Source organism: Carassius gibelio, chromosome B2 (genome assembly GCF_023724105.1).
Source record: "Carassius gibelio isolate Cgi1373 ecotype wild population from Czech Republic chromosome B2, carGib1.2-hapl.c, whole genome shotgun sequence".
NCBI lineage: Eukaryota > Metazoa > Chordata > Actinopteri > Cypriniformes > Cyprinidae > Carassius > Carassius gibelio.
The window spans coordinates 13,274,503-13,284,909 of NC_068397.1; the positions used below are offsets into that span (position 1 = coordinate 13,274,503).

Sequence of the window (10,407 nt, forward strand, 5' to 3'; positions counted from 1 at the left end):
AACAAGGCAAGTAGTATTTCAGCTTGAGGAGGTTCAAACTTAACTTATATAAGAGAGAGAACAAGAGTGTCCAGCCAGCTGAATTTACAGTTATTGTCACTGCCGAGGTGGAAGCCTTTTGACATGCTGCCATCGGCCTCCAGTGAGTCACTGTGTGCGGAAAACTTTGGTCACTTGCAATGTTCCTTTTTTAAAACACACATTCATCCATACAAAATTCTTCAAAAATCTAAAGAAATATGTGCCAAGACATGTACTGTATGTTTGGTCACACTTTATTTTAAGGTCCAATTCTAGCTATTAACAAACCATTAACTATGACTTTTGGCTCAATAAACTCCCAATTTTCTGCATATTAATAGTTAGCAATGTAGTTGTTAAGTTTAGGTCTTGGGTAGGATTAGGAATGTAGAATGTGGTTATGTAGAATATGTGCATTATATATAATAAACAGCCAATATGTTAATAATAGACATGCTAATAAGCAACTAGTTAATAGTGAGAATTGGTCCCTATACTAAAGTGTTACTAACATTTTAGAATAGGGACCAAGTCTACAAATTCAGTTTGGAGCCACAATATGAAAAATGTGCTGAATTCAATGTATAAATGCCATTGCATTTGTTTTACAGAGTTTGAAACATACTTTGCAAAATATTTAACAAAAATGTAAATACTAAAACATTGACTCGTAAGCAATTCTCTTAAAATAAATAAATCTTAAAACAAATATTTAAATGAATTAATGATTTTCATTGTTTGGAATTGCATTGGATACAGTTATGGATGTCTAACATTTTGGAATAAAATTACAGACTCCTTACATTCATAGCTAGCATTTTATGTATCCTAAATCCACATGATTACTAAACACTTACTAAATAAATTATTGTCACAATTTAGAATTTTGGCATCAATCAATCAATAAATCAATCAACCAATCAGTCAGTAGACAGAAAAATGACAATATTGACAATATTCCGTTTACAAGTGATATTTATTTATTATTTTTTCTTTTTCTTCAAATCATAATTCTTATTTTAACTTTTATCTTAATTGTGATTTAGATACCATTCAAAATGACTTGACTTGACATTTGGAAAACATTCCATTCAAAAATGAAAATTCTTAAAAAAAAAAAAAAGTCATTTACTCACCTCTATGATGTTGCAAACATGTATGACCTTCTTACTTCTGGTAAACACAATAGATATTTAGAGTTTTCTGAAAAATGTCTCAGTGTTTTCTCCATACAATAGAAGTCAAATTGTAATGAAAACTGTTTGGCTACCAACATTTTGCAAAATATCTTTCTTTGTGTTTCACAGAAGAAAGAACGTCATACAGGTTTGGAGCGAAGTGACAGTGAAGAAATGATGAAAGATCTATCCCTTTAAGTGTTTAAATATTTCTTGGAGCCACTGTATATCATGTCTATTTCTTAAACTGCTAGAAAAGCAAACAAAGCTGGTTTCAAGGAATGTTGAAATGTGCCATGTACAGTAGATCTAGCCATCTGACCCGCAGGCCATACACTTACAGATGCATTCCCAGATAGCAAAATACCTGAGCCCCAGATCAGGCCCACACCTCACTCCTTCATTTTGGCACTTGGGTGGTCCACTCCTGTTTGCCAGATTTGGCCCACAAGCAAGCCATAAGAAGGCCCAGTGTCAGTCATGAATAAACCAAATAAAGCAGACCTGGTTTAAATCTGGGCCACATTGATTTTAATTCTGGCCCAGATCCAACACCTTTCCTCAGCCCACATACTGTGAAGAATGATATGACATTTTGGAGGGCCACTCCTGTTTGCCAGATTTGGGCCACAAGCAAGCCATAGGAAGGCCGCATTTGGTTTACACCCTGATTAACCTTTGTCGATAATGCCACATTATTACCAAAGTTGGCAAAGATTGGCACTATTTGGGCCATAATCACTGTTTACCACATGGACCACTTTAGGTTCACATTCAGAATACACATTGCCGTCAACACAACAACTTTACCTACAGAGGCCCACATGTTATTAGATACATTTGAGTCATTTTTGCTGTTTTACATCTGTTTACCACTTCATGCTTTTATCCATTTTGCCCTGGTCATAAGAAGGCCGCAGTGCCATATCATTGCCTTATGTGCTCTCTGGGTTGTAATGAAGTATGTGTGTCCTGAAGCAGGACTGCAGTTGCAGCTCAGTTTAAGCGCAGTGCTGTGTGTCTTACTCAGCTCTTCCAGCAGCCTCATCTGTGATGTAAGAACCTCTCGTCGAGGGGCATTGTCAAATCGCCCATATGCCATGCACAGCATGAGTCAGATTATGGTTTTGAATTTATGCATCTCCACAGCCTGTCTCTCTCTGAAAGAGATTCTTATTCTTGTCTTTTTGGCATGGGAATGTAGGCAGTTTATGCATGTGCTCAGTTCAGCCATAATTTTGTCGACATAAGCAATCAACAGCTTAATCAATCAGTTGTCAAACTTCATGCTATGAACATAAACCTTGACTTTTGGCCTTTTATTTCTCTATGCCACCAGCTGAAACTAAAGCCGTGAAACAGCACTTTTCCCAAACAATACCGTTTTCAAGGGAAGAGCAATGTGACAGAGGATCCGTCTCAATCTGCTCTACCACCAGGAATAACAGTGATCAGGTTGCACATGAATGGGAGTTGTTTTTCCCATCTGTGTTTTCTTGGGGCAGTTTGATTATCCGGTTTCTCTTTGAATCACAGTATTTTGGCATGTCAGAGCTAAACATGAGTGAAGGTATGGGTGTGGATGCATGTGTTAGCACGCATGTTGTTGTTAGGGACTGATAGAAGTGTGTGTGTGTGTGTGTGTGTGTGTGTGTGTGTGTGTTTGTGTGTGCTCCAGGCCCCCAATCCTTCTGATACACAGGTTTGAGAATGCCGATTACATACCACACTCAGTTACTCAATACATCGGCTTCTATTACATTTGACCTGACAGGGAAATAGACGGACAAAATAATTTTAGAAAAAACAGTGGAACAGTGCAAGACTTATGTGCTTCATTAAGCAAAACATTTAGTGAAATTTGAGTCTTGTGGCATGTGACAAGGAAACTCAGAAGAAGTGTCTTTAAATTCAAGCAGACAACATACCAAAAGATTTTACGTAGCATTTTTCAGTAGCTTATGTGGCCTTTCCAAACAATCTGGTTTATAGTATAACATGACAGCAAGAACTTATTGTGGACATACGAAGAAAAGTCACAGCTAAGGATTTTGTTATGTAAAGCCCTAATGCCGTTTAATTGTCCCGCAATGAGGAATTTTCTGTATCTTCCTGCATTCTCATAATGTTTATAATAGATGTGGACAGATTTTCTATTTCCCCAGAGAAGAGACAAGACAAGACCATTCAAACACAGAGAATGAGTGCGATAGCAGGACAGGAATGTAAACCTACTCCAAGAGGCTACGAGTTACCTAGTGTGAAGTAGAGGCGTTGTAGCCCCCCGTCCCGGACCCCAGCCTGTGCTTTTCTTAATAGATGGTCCACGATTTTTGTCCATAAGATATCTGTGGTCATTTTAAACATTACCTCTATAGCTTAGTCAGATTTTAAATACGTATATACAGTAATTGGATGATTTAAAACAAGTATTGTGTGAAATCTGTTCAGTGGTTCTTGAGATCGTAGGTCATACACTCAGAAAAAAGGCACAAAACTGTCACTGGAGCATAAGTGTACACTTTAGGTACTAAAATGTACTTTTAAAATACTATTATATACATTTAAGGTACTAATATTTACCATTTAGTGGTAAGAAGGTACAAAGTTGTATCTGTTATACCTGTGTTTTGTTTTGCATACAGTATTTAGCATTTAGCAATGGTTCAATGGATGTGTTGTTGTGTGCAAGTTATGTCCCTTGTGTTTTGGCGATTGTGACTGTTTAGATTATGCAACCACTGATAAAGTATATATCATTCTGTTTGGTAAACAAACTTCTGCCGATTAGAATGGACGAGAGAGATTAGGGAGCCGTGGCATGAGTTTATAGGGCAAAGGCTGTTTCCATGTGCATTTTTCTTCTGTGTCTCTTTGAGAGTTATCAGAGCAGGGCTTTAAATTCTGTCTCTCAGCAGGGGAGCATTGCATAAGATGCTCATCACCTCATTAGGAGCAAGAAACCGCTTGTTATTTGGTCCGCTGATTCAACACGCAGTGGCCTTTATCTGGGATCCCTAATAGTTTAGAGAAATTGCGGGGATGAGGGTGTATTTAACCACTCGTGCTTCAGTGCATCATGAGGGATTTCAGATAATATGATAATCAGATTTGGAAAGGAATAAACAGACTGGGAGATTACGTTCCGCTTTTAGACCCCTATGAGAAAAGTCTGACTTAAGGTAAATCAAATGAAAAGCATTGGTTGTAAATCACATGGTCTTCATGCATAGTGAATTCTACAAAAAAAAATAAAAAAGTGATATAAGTAATTTTAACATGTTTTGTGGTTGTCAAAATGCAAGCAGAGTTGAAAAGTGCCGGTCTCAGAAAAACAACATTCCTTAAGTCTCTGTTTTTTTGTTGTCACTGAAATCTCTGAATTAGATTGATCTCAACAGTAGCACTGACCTTCACTCTCTGTCAGACAGTGTGCACATCTTCTGAAAATGTATGCTTAGTATGCAAGTCTGCACGTACACATAACCTTTATATTAACATCGAGGGCCGCAATGGAAACAAGCCAAGGGCTTTATTGTGTTTTTATCCTCGACCTTTTTTTCTAAAGTGTATGGAATACTTGTATTTTGTACAATTTTATAAACTTGTCAAATAAATTTCAATTCAATTCAATTCAATTCAAAGTGTGATGTGCATGAGACTGATCTGATTTATGGAGCCAGTGTTTTGCATGCTGCTTCCGCAGGTCTTCATTCAGTAGATCAAGCTGAATTATATGCTTACTAATGATAAGAGTGTAAATGTGCAGTTGAAAAGCCTCAAATGCTCTACAATCTGATCTAGACTTATGATTTAGAGTGCCGATCATGTTTATAATACTTTGGCAATGAAATAAGGAGCCTCATACCTGCAGATCCTGCACTTTAAAGCTAAATATGCAATGATAGAAGATATAACCTTATGCAAATAAACAAATATAGTTCATTTGACTAAATGTGATTGTTTAATTGCGGGTCTAAGATGTTAACCAATGCAAATACAGTCTCAAGGCTGTTGGATCCAGTGTTTTTGAATGAATGAGTGTTTTTAAAACATTAAGAAGGATATAGTATGAAATAGCATGGCCTGTGGTGTTTTTGGAGAGAGCTTTGTTTATAGCTGTTTGTCTGATCTGAAGTCAGCTGATTTAGTTGGCACAGGGAGGATCTCAGTTGTGTGTGCACCTGCTCTAAATCACCACAACCACTTCTTATGCACAGCAGTGCTCATGAAGGCTCCACTAAACTTGGAAAACTAAAGCTATTAAATATATCCACTGGGTTTTATTTCAGATGCATTTCAGCTAAAATTATTTCTAAAGCAAACATTTATGCAAAGACATCTTACTATTTGACTATTACTTCAAATCCCGTGTGATGAGATCTGATGAGAGAGCTGGTAGAAGGTATGGTCTTAGATGACCTCATCATTATACATAAAGTCTCACATACAGTGCTGTGAAAAGGCTTTTACCCCCTCCTTTTTTATTTATTTTTAAAATATATTTGTCATGCTTTAAAATAAATTGATCATTAAACAAATTTTAATATTACACAAAGATAATGCAAGTATTTACAAAATGCAAGTTTTTAAATGATAATTTCATTTATTAAGGGATAAAAGCTGTCCAAACCTACCTGGCCCTACGTGAAAAAGTAATTGCCCCCTACTGTTAAATCATGGAAGAACTGTGATTTAGCACGTTATTTTAGAAAGCTGAGTTATATTTCACTAGCCACACCCAGACCTGTTTTAATTTAAGAAATAAAAAAAAATTAAAAAACAGCTGAGAAACAAAATTATTGACATGTATCAGTCTGGAAAAGGTTCTAAAGCTGTTTCTAAGGCTTTGGGACTCCAGCGAACCATGGTCAGAGCCATTATCCACAAATGGAGAAAACTTAGAACAGTGTTGAACCTCCCCAGGAGTGGCTGCTCTACCAAAAATTACTCCAAGAGTGCAACAAAGACTCATCCAGGAGGACATAAAGAACTTCTAAAGAACTGCAGGCCTCACTTGCCTCGATTAAGGACAGTGTTCATGATTCAACAATAAGAAAGAGAATACGCAAAAAAGGCATCCATGGGAGATTTCCAAGGCAAAAACCAATGCTAACCAAAAAGAACACAAAGGCTCGTCTCACATTTGCAAAAGAATATCTCTGAATATATATCTTACATCTGGCATAAAACCAACACAGCATTTCATAAAAAGACCATCATACAAACAGTCAAACATGATGGTAGTAGTGTGATGGTCTGGGGCTGCTTTGGAGCTTCAGGACCTGGATGACTTGCCATAATTGATGGAACTATGATTTCTGAACTCTATCAGATAATCCTGAGGAAGAATGTCCGGCCATCAGTTTGTGACCTCTAGCTCAAGTGCACTTAGGTTATGCAGCAGGACAATGATCACAATCACACCAGCGAGTCCACCTCTAAATGTCTTTAAAAATAGTAAAAAAAATATATATATTAAGGTTTTGAAGTGGCCAAGTCAACGTCTGGACTTTAATCCTCCATTGTGACTTAATTAAAACAATTCTGCAAAGAAGAGTGGGCCAAATTCTTCCACAGCGATGAAATTCTCATTGCCAGTTATCGAAAATGCTTGATTGCAATTGTTGCTTCAAATGGTGGCACAACCAGTTATTAGATTTAGGGGCAAATTACTTCTTCACATAGTGCCATGCAGCTTTTTTTCTGTAATAAATCAAACCATGTTTTAAAAACTGCATTTTGTATTTACTTGCATTATCTTTGTGTAAAATAAAAGTTTTACATGAGGATATGAATCTTTTAAGTTTGACAAATATGAAAATAAAAAGCAAAAACTACTACTACTACTACTAATAACTTTACATTTGATGGATTTTATGTAGGGGTGCTCCGATCAAGATCGGCCGATCGTTAATGCGCATCTTGTCAGTAAAGCTTCTTGTTTACACAGAGCCGTTGTTAACTGAGAAGATGCGCAAATAAACGCTGAAAATGAACGTGGATTTGCGCAGCTTCTCAGTTAACAACAGCTCTGTGTAGTAACAGCTGCTCTATGTGAAATCACGCACCTGATGGAATTTACCGCTGATTAGAAAACCGGCTTTACTGACGAAATGCGCATAACGATCGGCCGATTGTGATCGGTGCAGCCCTAATTTGATGGCATATGACCTTCATTATGTTAGATCGGCTTCTGGTGCTCCTCGCCCTTAGAAATAAGAGCAACCCTCATGTGGGGCACGTGTAACTTACCCAAAATTATCACCTATTCTGAAAATATTTAGTGGACAAATAATTTTCACTCAGAAATGGTAATAAACTTCAAAGTAACCAAGTAACGTTACATGTGAATTTTGAAGAAGACATCATTGCATGTGTGCAGATCATCAGAGAGGCCAACCACAGAGAGGTAAACACACACAAACACGTGTGTGTTTACCTTTCTGTGGTTGGCCTCTCTGATGGGATGAGCTCATGCTCACATTGGGATAGCAGCAGGATCCTGTGATTCCAGCACTTCAGTGTGGCAGCCTGATCTGATGCACCCTGTACCTCCTCCTGAACCACAAACACCTCCTGATTTTAAAACCACCTTCCCCTGAAATCAAACCACTGCTCCTAAATCATCAGTCCTCATAAATCTAAACTGAGGAGGTTTATAATGCCTGTAGAAAGACATTGTTAGCAATCTCAATGTCTTGGCTGATGGTTTTATTGTTGTATTCTAATGTACAATGCGTACATACTGTAAATAGATGCATAAATAAAACAATGACAAAGAGAGGATGTTGCTTCCAAAACTTTGTCAAAATGCACAGCCAGTTTTCCCCTTTAATAATTATTAAAACACTGTTACATTGACACATGACATTAACACTGCATGTGCACGAGTAAACAGTATGTTGATGTTTTATTTGCATGTAGTCAGGGTTAGAGGAAGCAGACACTCAGTCTGGACTGTTCCTGCACCCATGAGGAATGATGTAAGCAAAAGCATGCTGAGCTCACTGTGTATTCTCAGTGTATCTAATTAGCGAGCGCGCTCTCTCTCTCTCTCTTTTATAGTGTTGTTCCAGTGACTTTAAAGGGATACTCCACCCCAAAATTAAAATGTTGTCCTTAATCACTTAACCCCATGTCATTCCAAACCCGTAAAAGCTTCGTTTGTCTTCGCAACACAATTTAAGATATTTTGGATGAAAACCGAGAGGCTTGTTACTGTCCCATTGCCTGCCAAGTAAAATACACTGTCAAGGTCCAGAAAAGTATGAAAGACATTGTCAGAATAGTACAGCTGCCATCAGCAAAAGGCTATACAAAACATCTAGCCAATACAGCAGATGGTGGTGCAGCTTTTTTTTGGTCCGACTTAATGACAATAAAGACCTTTATAAAAGATTTTTATTTCAAATAAATGCTGTTCTTTCAAACTTCCTATTCAACAGAGCGTCCTGAAAAATTATATCATGGTTTACACAAAAATATTAAGTAGCACAACTGTTTTGACCGTTTATATAATAATTAGGGATGGGTACCGAAACCCGGTATTAAACTGGCCCCGGGGCTAAATTATGAAAGACCGTAGTATCAGTAAGATTTGACGGTATCGGCTCTGCTTTTGGTACTGGAGGAAAAAAAATAATGTACTGTGTATTTTTGCTTAATAATGTTGTCGTGCACATTTAATCTCACCAAACATTTCTAATGTGTGATCATATTAAGACGTTTGTCCGTTTGATCTGCGTGAACTCTCATGCACGCCGCGGAGCCTGTCTGTGTGTCACACACACACACACACCACAACGAGTGCACGCACATGCATTAACTGTACGTAAACTCCTGTTAATAATAAAGAGTGACGATGGCGAAGAGATTTGCTTAATGTTATCGTCCACATTTTATCTTACCAAACATTTCTAATATGCCATATTATTAAGACGTTTGTCTGTGAGATCTGCAAGAACTCGCATGCGCGCCGCGGAGGCTGCCTGTCAGTCACACACACAACAAGAACGAGCGCGGTACACGCATAAAACTCCCGCTTAATACAAAGAGTGATGATGGCGGAGAGAGCAAAACGTTCCGAAGTGTGGTTCTACTTCACTAGAGTAAATGCTGACAACCCTCGTTGACATAAGTGCAAAACAATATTTGCATGTAAGGGCGGAAACACAAGCAATCTGTCAAAGCATCTTTCAAAAGTGCATTATGTGTATCGACTGCCTAGCTAACGTTAGCTCGTCTCTGGTTGTTGCCCCATCTACGTCAGGTATGTATGCTAAAATCATCTTGAATCAACGTTGTTCACGTTATTTAAAATAAATGTAAAATCTCCCTGGTTTGCTAACCTTACGTAGAAATTCTGTTGATTTCTTTTGGGAAAAATGAGAATGAAATCAACATATTTTCTACTTGTTTTTAAAATTCCAAATAAGGAAAAATCAGTATGTAAATGTAAACATTTATTTGGCTTATTTATAACTTAAATGAAGAGCACCTCAAGTTAGTTTACAAAATAGCCAATTGCCACATTTTGCAACCTTTTTATTATATATAATTTATTGTATATATATAAAAAAAATTTAAGCTGCAGCTACTATGAACCAACCAACTTCTCCTAAAACCTCTGGTCCAAGACAAGCCCATTATTAATTTTACATAAAAAATATTAGAGAAATGTTAATTCTGTTCTCAACTTGTTCTTGAAAAAAACACACACACACACATACACAACACAAAGTACCGATAAGAATACCGTTAAAGTACCGGAACGTTAAGCAGTATCGGTAAGAATAGTAATACCGTTAAAACCTTAACGATACCCATCCCTAATAATAATACAGTAATATTCGTTGACCACTACTAATAAATGTTTTTGAACACAAAGTCAGCATATTACAATATTTTCTGAAAGATTATGACATGTGACACTAAAGACTGGTGTGATGGCTGCAGAAAATTTTAGCTTTGACAAAATAAAAGCAGTAAAAATGTCACTAATCATAGACTTTTAAATAGTGGTGTATTTGATTGAGAATTTCTGATGCTCAGTACTCTATATTTTGATCTGTAAAAAAGATTAGATATTATACTCAAGTAGCAGAAAATGATGACTCACTATCAGAGTTGAGCATCTTTGCAAAATTACTCAAGCTTGCTGTTGAATTTGTAAACTTTGTTGTTCAAAATTGGTGTGAGCTCTGGG

At 37.1% G+C, this 10,407-nt stretch overlaps 1 protein-coding gene across 5 annotated transcripts in view; it reads left to right on the forward strand.

The window, feature by feature from the left end:
* Positions 1-10,407, forward strand: part of arhgef4 (Rho guanine nucleotide exchange factor (GEF) 4) — a 78,396-nt gene that overhangs the window by 27,832 nt on the left and 40,157 nt on the right. The window lies entirely within an intron of this gene.